The sequence below is a fragment of the Chroicocephalus ridibundus genome, chromosome 12, assembly GCF_963924245.1.
Source record: "Chroicocephalus ridibundus chromosome 12, bChrRid1.1, whole genome shotgun sequence".
NCBI classification, from domain to species: Eukaryota; Metazoa; Chordata; class Aves; order Charadriiformes; family Laridae; genus Chroicocephalus; species Chroicocephalus ridibundus.
The window spans coordinates 8638057-8651276 of NC_086295.1; the positions used below are offsets into that span (position 1 = coordinate 8638057).

Here is a 13220-nt window from a genome sequence, read left to right on the forward strand (position 1 = left end):
TGTATTCTAGATACTGTGCTCTGCAAGGATGACAACAGTGTCCAGGGATCAAAAAAGCACTTTGCAAATATGAAGGGACAGACTCTGCCAGCCTTTACTCTGCTTGATTTCAGCAGGACAGAGGACTCTGCAGTATGAAAAGTGTTAGCCTGTTTTATGTGAAATTTGTGTTCTCTTTGTGCTGTTAAGAAAACATGTTGTTCCCAAGTTTTCTGTTGGTAAACTACGGTAGAGGCAGTTTAAGTGATATATCCAGTGACTTGCAAGGGATTTAAGAAATCGCATCCCCCAAGTGAACAGCATGTGCGTGATTTTATGGGGTAATGCCTCTGGCAAAAAGCAAAAATTGAGCCAAAAATTAATGTATGTGGGCATCAGGTGGTTATGGGGGGTGGGGGGAAGCATGCTGTGGGTCTCAGCTTCTTCCCCGCACCACTAGCAAGCCATGCTAGTTTACAGCAAGAATGAAAGGCTCTGGGCTCTGAACTGTGAAGATTCAGATGAGCCTGTGCACTCAGAGCAATTTTCTTGGCACCCTGTATTTCCTTTTAAGCCCGCGTATTAATTCCTTCCCACTGTGCTGCCACTGTTCCGTCGATGTCAGCGAATCGTGAAGGTGCATGGGAACATGCTTGGCAGCCCCCGACAGTACCTGTCCCAAGAATGTTTTGCAGTAACTAAAGGAGATGATACACTAAAAGGAGGTAGCTCTTAATGCCATTTCGAGGAAACATCCAAAACGCCCTGCCCCTATTTCCATATAAGAGCAGAGAAGGCTCTGGCTGGAAGAGATGTTAGAAAGTAAAAAGAACAACAACATTTTCCACACTAAATCTAAAGCTTTTCTTCACTGCTGGGGAAACTGCTATTTTTTTTCTTCTTTTTTTACCTCCTGGTAGCGGAGAGGCATGACTTATCCCAGCGGCAGTGCCCCGTCTGGAGCAGGGATTTGCATGCTGGTGTTCCATATCCTGCCTCCTCCACCACCCCTCGGCCTCTGCAGGCGGCCTCAGTCTGCAGGACTTTGAATAAATGATTGGCAGAGGGGGAATTTAGAGGATGGGGGGCCCAGAGGCAAATCTTTGGTCTGAATCAGAAGTCTGTGTAGTTTGCAGTGGGTTATCTGGGGGACTCCACTGCGTGCTGAAGGCGAGCTAGTTCTGTGTATCTGTGCACTGTTTTATAATGCAGCAATACCTCTTACTGCTTTTAAGTGAAGATTGCTTGCTTTAATAGGTATATCTTAAGGTGAGGAAGGTTAAGAAGCTGAGATGGGTATGCAAATCATGCCGGGGCTGATCAGACTCTGGCTGACTGCAGTAGATTGAGAATTAAGCCTTTGTGCTTGGGTTGTCAGAGGTTAATGAGTGTCCCAGCTTGCCTGAAAATTAGGATCCTATGCACCTGCGACTTTCAGCTTCCCTCATTATACACTGTAGACAATTTTAATTATCACTACTGTGGCCATGCTTAGTTGTTGTTGCATTAGGTTGAACGCAGAACAAAAAGGCCCAGGTCTGCAGCTGGATTTATCGATTAGAAATGTCACTGGGTGGGAGGAGGAGGAGGATCCTGCGCTCACCTCGGGGAGCTGGCTCGCTGCAGATCTGATCTGCACAGCACCTTCACCTTGCAAGAAGGGCTGATAAGCCGCTCAGAAGTAAAGTAAGCCACAATAAACATGCTGGTGGGTGGATAGTGAGTCGCTGGCATGACCCTGTCTTTGTTGCGCCCTCTTCCAGAGCGTGACGTGGCCCCTGGGGGGCTTGCAAAAGAACCTCACCTTTGTGAAGGCAGGAAGATGCACCAAGCTCGCAGGGGAAACATGGTTTTCTCTGAGTTTCATTTTAACAGCTCACAAGCCTTGTCTGTGCTAACAAGTGGTATTTGATTTCCCACTTTTGCCACCCATTTTAGTTCTACAACTAATGACAAGGGTGAGAGCAGCAGTGTAGATAACCATCTAACAGCTTTTGGCACGTTGTACTCCACAGAACCCCCTGACTTGTTTGGCCAGTGTTTAAGATGAGAGTAGCAAGACTCTTTTTTTCCTCAAAAACCTTTGTGTGGGTATCTTTGTGCAGTGAGACATTCTCCTGTTAATTGTTTCGTAGACTCCAAAATCTGGGTGTACCTTGAATCTGGGGTCTGAACCAGCATCTGCAGTGAAGCGGGTGCTGAGGAGGCGGCAGTCGTTGTGCCTCACAACACTCGGGAAACTGCTGCTGGGGCTCACAACTGTAAATTAGTTTTTATCCCTCAGGCAGACAATCAAACCTTATTTCCATTTCCTATGGACCTTGTAGGCAATTCTTCACTCACTACTAGCAACACAGAGAAACGTAGAACTGTTCGTATTTCTGACCAAAATACAACAGGCTTCTAAGAACAATAATGAATAGTTTTTACTTCTCTGTTACACAGCGCAACAGATACGTGTATTTTTCCCTAGGCATACCTGGAAAATAAAGAATATTCCCCAAATTATGCCGGCATGTCATTATGAAAATAACTGCCTTGTTGTATTACACGAACTACAAACTATTGCAATGAGCTCGCCAATGAGAAGTCTGTAAAAGGCTCTCATTTTAGGCTTGTGACAGGAAATGGCAGCAGGAAGTGAACTGAAGGGGCTGGAGCTCAGAGTTCTGTGTGCGAGCAAGGGGATAAAGTACTTGCATTTGAAATGCTGATGCATAAATAGCATTCATTTTCTTAATGGTAAGGTTTACCAACATGCAAGCATTACAGTTTTGAGTTCTTTTTAAGGTTATCTCTTCCTGATGAAAGATTGTCATCTGTAGCTGCCGTAAGCCAGGGGAACTCACGAATTCGGTAGAGTCAGTCCAGCACACAAAAGCAGAGTTTGGCTGAAGGTGTTAAGATCTGAACTCAGGGACACCTAACTGAGCCCAGCTAAATAAAAAGAGGTCAGGGGAAGCAACTAGATCGGATTGTACAGATAGAAATTTTTGAAGTGCACGTATTCTTTTAATTTTGAGCTGGAAGAGAGAGCTTGAAAAGCAGCCTTACGGCCATCAAGGATTTGGAATATGCTAAAGGTCAAGGGTGTTAGTATTTGGTTGGAGCCCAGATCTTACAATGCAGTTAAAAAAAGAAAAGGGTTGGAATTCCCCCTTTTATTTGTTTTAATTGTCATGTAATAATTTGCAAGTCAGATGTTGTTGGTTGCATTGTGTTTACTCCCATTTGTGTACTGGTTACTGCTGCTCTGCTGTGAGTGATAGAGGAGTTTCATGTTTCTCTGGGAGAAAAGTGCAAATGGACTGTGCTTTCCCTTGCCAAACTCTTATGGTGGCCACATGGACATCATGAATCATCGCTAGGACAATGTGGGTGGTGGAGAAACAACCCAAACAGAAAGCGTACATCTTTGGAATAGATCCACCATAAATCTTTCAATTCGGCCATGCAGTGTAAAGAGAAGAGGTGGTGCTCTCTGTGCCCTTTGAACTGATGCAGCTGTCAAGGCCTCTGAAGCATGGACGCTCAAAGTCCATTTGACAAAAATAAATCTTTCCAGCTCTAGATTCAAGCAATGGAGTTCTAGTTGCTTTTTCCCTTGAGTTCCTGCATGTCTGTCCACCTCGGTGATATTTTCATGGCAGTGGTTTCTTAGGAGGCTAATAGCTAGAGCAGGTGAGCTTGAACATACTTGAATGTCGGCTGAATTCAGGAGAGCTCAAACAGGCAGGATCAGGGCTATTGTGTTCAGTGTGTCGGTGGTGAGTTGAGGCTTTCATCCGCACGGTGCCCAGAATGCTGTACCTGAGTGGAGGCACTTGTCTCCCTACTCCAGAAATGAACCTTGGAGCTTGTGCCAGCACCCAGGCTACCAAGACCCACGAACCTTTCTTCTTCCCTCCCTCTTGTTCCGTCTTGTACATCCCCGGGCTCCATCCTTTGGCAGCTTTACTAAAATATCTGAAATGAGATTCACAGAGTTTGTTGCTTCAGGTATGGCAGGAGCATTCACGCCTTCATGCACAGCAGAAGCAGTATCACGCTGCTTGAGGTGTGCACCAGGCCTCCACCCTACGCCCGTCTTCTTTGAGGTTGGGTGCTCTCTGTTTCTCGGGTATATGTTTATGCGTTGCTCTCTGTCAGGGATGACTGTGGGAGATGGGCTGTCATTGCGCATACCGACGTGCTAAGTGCAGTGGCTTGTGTGCTCAGAATCACCCATGGCCACAGGTACCTGCTTTATCCCAGTATGTTCATTCAGATCCCTTGCAATGGCTTGCCTATCACTGGAACAAGAATAATGATAATAACTATTCTGATTGTATTTGTACTACTTCACTGTGCCTCTCTAATTTTCAACACTTCTGTATATCTGTCATTGCAGATGTGCTTTATTTTAACTCTGGGTAAATAATCTCATTTCTTCGAAACATATTGCTTTCACTTTTAGAAGCAAACAGGCAGGCTCTAGAGTGATTTTGCTCTCAAGCTTGCACTTTTCAGTATTCCTGCTGCATTGCAAGCTAGCAAATAAGCACAGCAGCGCTTGCTGGTTTTGGCATTTCCACTTTCTGGAAAAAGTCTTGTTTATAAAGCACAGTAAGTTGGACCCAATGATGCTATCAAACTTCCTCTACCTCTGCCTGCAACAGTTAAAAGGAAATCACAGCTCCCTAGAAAGGTTTTATATTCACAAGTTATAGCTGGGGATAGTGATAATTCTTTAAATATATATTTAGATATAGTTAAAACTCACAATAGACTTAAAAATATAGAAAATTAAGAATTTATAGCTTCTTACATCACTCCCTTTTGTCCTGCAGCAAGAGCTCAATACTTCCGGTGTTTGGGCATGGGACTTGCTTATGAAAAGCAACCCAGAGAGTTCAGTGAAATGGGGTAAATCCTTTGTTAATGGGTTTGTGGGAGTCCTAGCAATCGGTTCTGGAGCAATGAACAGCTCTACGCTGCCAGGCACCAACGGGAAGAGTGGGGCAGCCTTGGCAAGCAAGGATTTAAAAGGGGTGATGTTTTACTTTGAGCCGAAGCTCCTGAGGAGGCTGCATCCACAGTAAGTGTTGCCCCAGACCTGAGTCAGCACATATGGGCTGACATTTTATCACAAGTAAAGCCACTATTGCAAGTGCTCTTCTATGCCGTAAATGTCTTTTATAGCCCATATGTGTAGTAATTGTGTAAGTTGAGATACATCTGCTCAAAATCAGCCAAATGACTTGAAATGTGAATCAGTCTTTTGGCCAGGACAATTCACTATGGAAAACTGTGACGGGATGGCATTAGGGCACGTATAATGCAAATAGAAGGTGGCTTGTGTATTGGGTTTGATGATAGTGAGGAAGCAGGGCTGAGGATCGTGGTCCTTTGTGGGAGATGTGAAAAGTAATTACAAGACTGTCTTCAGCAATGTTCCCCTTTCTGTTGTGTCAAGTCTGAAATTTCATACCATGCCCCAAACAGGGAACTAAATGCCCGTTAGCAGTCTGACAGTTTCATGAACGATCAAAAGACTCCCAGGGAAAGTAAAAAATAGCAAACTATTTTCAACAATTATATCTTTGAACTTAATGATGCAAAATTAATGATGCAATTTTCTCAGGCAAATTAAAGATAAAAAAGACACCAGCCTTTTTTAAAAAAACTTTCAATTTTTTTCCCAGATCCATCCGAAAGAGATATTTGCTATTTGACCCCAGTAAACAACTTTAAATATTTAATGCAGGCTCCAAGCTCCAGTTCTTTCACTGAATTTCTAAATTAATGAACTGAAATAGAGGGTTTAAGTTATGGAGAATTGAGAGGAACCGAGTGTATCTTAGAACTAGTATCATAACTCAGTCACAGACGCAATCCATGCTGAACATGCAGGTTTTTAGTGCAAAAAATGTAGGTTTTTAAGGCATCTTAACCTGAGATAAAAGCCCAGCATCTGGGGAAAAGAACCCAAACTATTGTTTGTGGTTTTTAATGGGAAAGGCTAAGGAAAAAAGCACAAATATGTGGGAATAGTTATAGAGTTAGCAAAACTGAGAGTGGTACTGTAATCTTAAATGATTCAATTTGTTTGCAACTTGACGTTCTGCAGAGAGTATATGAAATAAATTTGCTATCTTGCTATTTTCTTGGTAGTTTAGAAAGAGCGCTTTCTCTACTCCACGCAGTCTGTGGCTGGAGTCCAGCATGTAAAGCCGGATGCATATCTTCTCCGCTCTAAAGCTGCAGAGCGATGGGATGAACCAGAGGAATAAATTACAGATGTCTGTGTCGGGAGACCCACCTGATTTTTGCATTAGCTAGAGGTGATCACCTTCCAGGTTAATCTCCCCTCCCCGTGCCTTGCAGTGCATAAAAGTAAGGCGCCAGCAAAGTGGAGCACAGGGCCTGCTTGGTCAGTTCTCTCTGCAAAAAGATGTCAGAACTGGGGAGGATGAGGGAGGTTTTGTTCTCTTTGAGTTTCTCTTTGGTTTGTTCTTTCTAAGCAAAAGAGGAATGTGTCTTAGCAAATCCCACCATTTGTGAAGACTGAGGAGTAACAAGTATTAATCAGGAGGATCAGTTTGCCCTATTTTGCTGTGCAAATTAGAAAGTTTCAGGGTAAAGGGGACACCTTCTGCTTTTCCTTGCTATTATAGCTGCTGAAACCCCAGCAAACCTTGCTGCCCACAGGTTTACTTCCTGGCTGAAATGTGCTGCCTGCCCCAGGTGTTCTTGTAATCCCACAGGGCAACTGTCAGACATTAAATTGGGGATCCCAGAAAAACACTGCAAAACAGGAAAAAATCTAAGGATCCCACACACAAAAATGCAAGAGTGTGGCTGCAGAAACGGAGTTGCCATAGCTGTTAGAGACTCAGCGAGACAGGGTGGAATCCAGTGTTTTGGAAGGTTTCCCCGTATGACACAAGATTTTGGAATTTTACAGCTGGTAAATCCTTATTAACACAGGCAGCCACTACTGGCCTGGATTCCCTGGCTCACTGTTTACTATGGGGGCGCCTAGTGGAAGCGTGCCTGGTCCTGATTATTCAGCTTTGAATCTTAATTGTTTAAAGAGAATATTAAAAAATAATAATAATTTTTGGAATAAACAAAACGCAGAGAGACAAGCTCCCATCACCTGTTGACAGAAAATTGATCCTGTAGAAAGCTGGCATGGGGAGTGGAATTCCCTATTCTCCCACTTAGTCATCGCATCCTGGTGTGACTCATTTTATTACATGGAGGTTCCCAGTGGTTTTATTTTGAGAGGAGCTTTTGTTTAATAATTTATACACACACACGCACACACAAACACACGTATAATCTTAAAAAAACAACAAATCCATTTTGATGAATTGGCATAAGGAATCATTTGGAAGAGCTCTGGAATGACAGACTACCCCTGCTGCTTCACTACTCAACTACTGTATTTATGTTTTATTTTAGCATGAATTCAATTCCTCAACAATAGATGGGGAGAAGTCTTCTCTAGACTTGTTCTCACTGTGCAAAATGTCAGATTTGGGGCTGGGCTGGATGGCGGATGACTAATCCTTTGGCCTTTTACCTCCCAGACCTTGACTTGTATCTTTGGCCTTGGTGACTCAAACTTGTGTCCTCAGTGAAATGAAGGCACTGGCCTCAGCTCATCATAAACAGAGCTTCATTAACTGCAGTGGGCAGTCTTGCTTCAGAAAGAAAAAGAAATCCATGGAAATCAAGCTCAGTGAAAAATTCAATAGCTCTACTTTTGTGAGTTTTAAATTCATTCATGATGTGAAAATTCATAAAATTTGAAAACTAGTCTGAAGTAAAATCTTAGAGGAAGACAACTGCTTAGGACTAGATGCTGAGCAACCTTGCATTGACATGGAGCAGAGTAACTTCCCAGCCAAAATCAGAATTCATCTGCAAGAAGAGCAGGAGAGGTTTTGTGTGAGTTTTCCCCTGCCCGTAAGGTTTCTGCATCCCAAAAGTGGTGTCTGTTCTGCTGGAAAGCATTCATTGTTGTTTGCTTTGTTCTTGGGGTGGCTCTAAAAAACCTTAACTGTTTTCCAGAGATCCCTCTCGCCTGCTGATAAAAGCTGACAGAGATAATTGTGCTTTTTTGGAAGACTTTCCAAGAAACACAGTGCATAGGGAGAACTCATTGCAAACCCAAAGGGAACTCTGTAGAAATGTCTAGTTGGGGCAGCTCTCCCACTAGCTACTAGGCTCAGTTTCTTTGGGGAACTAGTGTGGTTTGCTGCCTGGGAAAAAGGTAACAGGTTGTTCATTAAGTAATTTGTGTAATGCTTGACTGAAAAGCAATAAAGTACGTTTTCAAGCATAAAATCACATGCAGGCACAGAATCACATACAGAATCAGCACAATAGTATACTTAGTCTTCAACTGGAGAGAACTGCAAAGAAAATTTCCTGAACCTCTCAGTCCATCAGTCATGCTTGTTCAAATAAAGCAGTAAGTTTGTTTCTCTGGTAGTTACTGACCCCAAAGTCATGAGTAAGGTATCGTGAATAATGTGTAAAGGCTGTAACTGGTTCAGAAAACCTTTAATTGGCTAATTAAAAAAAGCCCTATAAGGGGCTGCAGAGAATCACCCAAAATGTTCCTAATGCAGACTGACGTTTTGATTTTCCCCAAAGTTTGAAGCAAGACTTTTGGTATGATCACAGTTTGAGTTAGAGAGGGTAGAATTACTTTCTTCCAACAACTCATTCATTCCGCCAAAGAGTGCTGACACAATCAGATCTCTCATCAGGGTTTAATGCTAAGTCTCATAGTCCTGAAGCAGCACAAAAATCTCTATTTCCTGAACATTTCACTGACCTGTGGTGTTAAAGACTTGCCAACTAAGACAAACCATTAAATGAGCAGGGAACCACAACAGTAAAAATACTGCGTGAGGTGGCCATGGCTGGTAAGACCTCAGGGTCTAAATCCAAAAATATTTTATCATCTTTAGTGGAACTACTTTTCAGAGGCGCGTGTTGAATTCCCTGTAGCAGAGGTAGAATTTGAGACACCCCACACGTGTGGACCTGGCACCAAGTTCTTGCGTGATCCACGCATGTCCCAGGACATCCTTGCAGTGCTCTGGCTGGCACGTATTGATGTCGGGACAGCCCAGTGCTGAATGCGACATGCAGAGCACACGTTCTCTGCACCGGTGTGCTCACGCTCTTACACTACTTCAGCAAAAATGATGCTGTTGCTCTTTTACAGTTTTCTTACCTCTCCGCTGTCAAAGCAGGTTTGATTATATGCAATAAACAGCTATCTGTACTTGTAGACTTTATATTAAGTTATTAGTCATGCTGGGGCTTAATCTTGGTTTGCAAGCAGGGAGGGACTCATTTGTCCTGTTCGTGGCATGACAGAACGACAGGGTAATTAAGGCCAGAAGAAACCTCAGGAGGTCATTGAGCCCAGCCTCCTGCTCCAAGCAAAATGTGTCCATAGTGTTTAGGCACCACCTGGGTTGCACCACTGGCACTGGAGAAAAGGGCTACTTCCGTGTAGCCAGGTCATGATGCATGTTTGGTATTGGGGGCTGTGCTTCACCATCATATCAACATTATGATTTTTAGCACATCCTTACAATAAAGATCCCATTTTTTACTTTCTTCAAACATCCACTTGAATTTCCTCCTAAAAAAATCTCATTTATGCACATTCTAAAGATGATAAATGTGTTGACAGTTTGGTGCAAGTTTTCTCTGTTCAAAATTTCCTTGAATTGTCCTACAGATGGGCCTTAGACTTCTCAGTTTTTTCCTCTGGCTCTCCATTAACGCTCTAAGTGTGCATAATCAAAAGATTTCATTACCAGCAAAAAGGAGAGAAAGTAGAGAGAGATTTCTGAATGCAGTTGTATTTTTCATTTTATGAACAGCCTCCCTCATCCTTCTGCCAAAAGCTCACCGTAATGTGCATATCTAGAGGGGTTAAAGGAAAAGCAAATATTGATTGTCTTGAGCTAAAGTTTATACGTTCACAACTATAAAAGTGAAGCAGTGAGACAGATGGAGCCACATCATGATATTTAATCATAAAGGTCAGGGAGTGAGCTGTAGAGTGGTTATATTCAACAGGGCTTCAGTGCTTAAAGAACAGGGATTGCTGCTGCTGACAGATACTTTAGAAACCTGTTTAGCTGCCACGAGCATGAATATATCCAAACAGAAGCATCTATCATCATTAGATTGATAAACCCAAATACATTTATTTCTTGTTTGGTTGGGCTTATTCTCGTTCTTACTCTTAATCCCCACAGACTTTGGACTCAGCCTAAGCACCATTTGATTTTTATGGCTGGCTTCATTAGCTTTTAGTGCAATTTCAGTGGCTTGGTTACTAAATCAAATCCACTGTGATTGTGGTTGCATATGCTTCACAGGCCTCTTGAATACGGCAGATGACTTGGAGGCCCATTTCTCCTTTATTTTATGCATTTTGGACGAAGAAATCCTTTTGATTTCTACCTTCTTTGTGAAGTTAGTGCCGTTGTATCTGCACACACTGTTTGAATTTAGCAGTACAGAACGAAGATGAAAACATTCTGCCTGGAGGAAAACCAGTGTCAAATATTCTCGCTTGGCTGTCCTTGTTGTCAGGACATCTTCATATTGCATTGCTTAGACAGTTCCCAATGTGTGTCTCTATCAGAGCCCTGTTTTGTTGTTCCTTCTCCCTCCTTTTTTCCTCAGACAACTATAAAAATTTCTGTTCTGGGTATTTTTTTTAGGGGGGTATGGGGAGATTCCTTAACACATACTATGATAGTTTCTTTTCATTAAGATGACCTCGAAGAGGAATTAACTATTTACTGCTTGTCATCAGACAATGCATTTAGTATTTGCTGGATTAAACCCCTGGTATTTGCTGGCTTCCCCCTTCCCTGAGATATTTACCATTTCAACCACAGTGAAGCATTAGCTGCATTAATAGGGTTATAGATTTAATCTGCAACAGTCCAAAGTAGTGGCCAAAGTGAATGTTTATTGTTAAAAAATGGAGTATTTTCCATTTCTGTGCACAGCGGTCCTTTGGGATGTGAGGGCTAAACAGCAAATGGGGCGAGAGCCTTGCTGGCTCTAATTACACGGCTTGCTTAGGCCGTCTCCGCTCCGGCAGTCCGTCACTAATCCACGTGTTAGCGTAGAAAAGACAACTGATTCACTGTGGAGGAACTTGAAACACTTAAACAAGTCTGAATTATCTAGCATTTTCTCCTTGCACCAGAATGGTGTGGCAGTAGCGGTGTGAAGTGTTGGAGGCCTGAGCTCGCTCTCTCTCCCCTCTCTCCCCGTGCAAGGCTCTTCCTCAAAGGTAACCGATGGATGGAGACAATCTTTCAGCTTTTCCTCAGCTGCCTCCATGTCCCTGGCAGGAAGGATCGGGGGTGAGAAGGCCCAGCCAGGGCTGTGTGCCTGTGTGCCCGCCACAAGCCAGGCACCCTGCCCGAAGGCCCTGGGGAGCCAGCCTGCCCTGAGGGAGGAAGGGTCACCCCGTTCACGACAGACCCAGGGAAAACCCTTCTCTCCCCTCTGTGTGTTTAGGGGCCAGAACGTGGCCGAGGTGTCTCAGGTGTGGGTGCTGGGGGAGGCCAGGCCCTGCCTGCTGCGGTGGGCAGGCTGGGGGGGACCCCTGGGCTGAAGGACATGGAGCTGGAGCCGGCAGGGCCCTCCCTGGGGCTGCGGCCATGGACCAGAGGCCGGAGAGCCCAGCACATCTGTCAGCTCATTGTCTGCGCGGAGGCGAGAACAAAGAGGAAAACAACAGAAAAAAAAAATGCAAAATGCATTTAAAAATACTCTTTTCATTTCCCTTTTCGCCAGAAGCAGAAGTACTTAAATAACAGAGGACAAAAGCAGCTCTTGCAGAATTTCCAAGAATTGGGAAAAAAATAAAAAGTCCTGTGAGAAGGACTGTTTTTAGGAGACTTCCACCCCTGTCCCGCCAGACCTGGGCGTGCAGTCTGGGGAACCCCCGCAGAAACGCGCCCGCGGCGGCCTCCCCCTCTCCAAAGCAAACACCAGCCTCGCGGCTGCAGTATTTCAAGTCACGTCGGTTGGTTGGGATACGTGTCCCCTATTCATTTTAAAATCAAGCTTTCAGAAAGGTATGAGGCAATTTTTTTGTTCCCATCAGTATTTTTCTTCCGCAAATTGCTTGGCTAAAAGGCTCAACAGAGTATAAAAATCAAAGGGGTAGAGATTAAAATCTTAAAAAAAAAGAAAAAAAAAAGAAAAGTAATAAGGAAGGCATTGCTAAAAGATGTTTCTGGGAAGTGTGGGCGACAGTAGATTTAAGAAATATTTGTATCCAGATGAAGCACCCAGTCTGTGTACAAATGTCCTGTCACTACTGATGTACTCTTATAGCACGGGGGTTACTTTGATGGTATTCCATACAAGAGGATCAAATTTTATTTTCCACTATAAATACAGTTTTGTGTAACAGAATGGAGATGAGCTGTGTGGATGTAATTAAGAACAGAAAGACTTCTAGTGGTTCAGAGGTAGAGGCAGTTGCATGTGCAAGTGAGGTGCTTTTACACAGAGTACCGTGAATATCTGGTGCTTTATAGTGACTTTAGGACTGCCGGTGTCCTCTGTCACAGCCCGCAGTGGTGGCAGTGCTGAGGCATAGACCCACAGCTGGACATGTTGGGCTTTTCCTCGATCAGAGGAGATGTATTGCTAGATATCATGTGATGAGGTTTCATATTGCACTTACAAGAAAGGAGTATAAATAGTAAGAAGGCATGCATAATAAAAATCAAGTACCCTATATAGATGGTTTCCCAATTATGGTAAGAATCCGTCCCTGTTGAACTACTTCTAGAAAAACCTGTGTTCCCATGAGAATTCAGAGCATCTGCCAGTTTCACTGTGCAGCACCTCTAAAAATCATCCCTGAAGTGGTTCAATTTGCTTGCTTCCATCTCTGCATCCCTTATGAGATCGGGATTTTTAGCTAGTCCTTCCTGCACCTCCTCACCCATTCGACCACTTACCACACTGGTGGGGAGCCATGTGGTCTTAGCTTAAAATAGCGGAAAGTTTGCTGAGCTGCTGACCGAATGTGACCGTTAACGAGTTATCTGACCTTCTGGTGCCCTCCCTCAGTCAAGCTGGCTGAAATCAAGTCTGGTAGAAAGCAGATGTTGCACCTGTGCTAAATATTTCATTCCTCAGTTCAGCTAATTTCTACAAAAACACTTGATTTTAAT

General features: G+C 43.6%; 1 protein-coding gene across 2 annotated transcripts in view; it reads left to right on the top strand.

Moving 5' to 3' along the window:
• The window catches only part of NFATC2 (nuclear factor of activated T cells 2), a 90493-nt gene that overhangs the window by 43014 nt on the left and 34259 nt on the right, over window positions 1-13220 (top strand). The gene's annotated exons all lie outside the window — the stretch shown is intronic.